The following is a 211-nucleotide window of genomic DNA, read 5'->3' as shown; positions in this document are numbered from 1 at the left end:
GCTCAATATATTCTTGCATGAAAGCTGTACCTGTAGGAGGTACTGTAGCTCAGTGGTTAAAGCGCCTGTCTTGTAAACAGGAGATCCTGGGTCCAAATCCCAGCAGTGCCTAATAATCACTCAACACTTATGTTATCTGCACTATAAAGACTTTATATATTTGTTTTTGCTATAGTGATTAACAAGCATTATTTAATTTTGCCCAGTTGTG

The 211-nt window shown here is 37.9% G+C and overlaps 1 non-coding gene across 1 annotated transcript; it reads left to right on the top strand.

The window, feature by feature from the left end:
* The first annotated feature begins 38 nt into the window (after positions 1-38).
* On the top strand, positions 39-111 carry trnat-ugu. Its single transcript has one exon. It is a non-coding gene; the product is annotated as a tRNA-Thr (tRNA).
* The last annotated feature ends 100 nt before the right edge of the window (positions 112-211 follow it).

The sequence above is a fragment of the Etheostoma cragini genome, unplaced genomic scaffold (assembly GCF_013103735.1).
Source record: "Etheostoma cragini isolate CJK2018 unplaced genomic scaffold, CSU_Ecrag_1.0 ScbMSFa_117, whole genome shotgun sequence".
Classification (NCBI taxonomy): Eukaryota; Metazoa; Chordata; class Actinopteri; order Perciformes; family Percidae; genus Etheostoma; species Etheostoma cragini.
The sequence above is the reverse complement of the archived record's forward strand: the minus strand, read 5'-3'. Positions and strand labels throughout refer to the sequence as shown.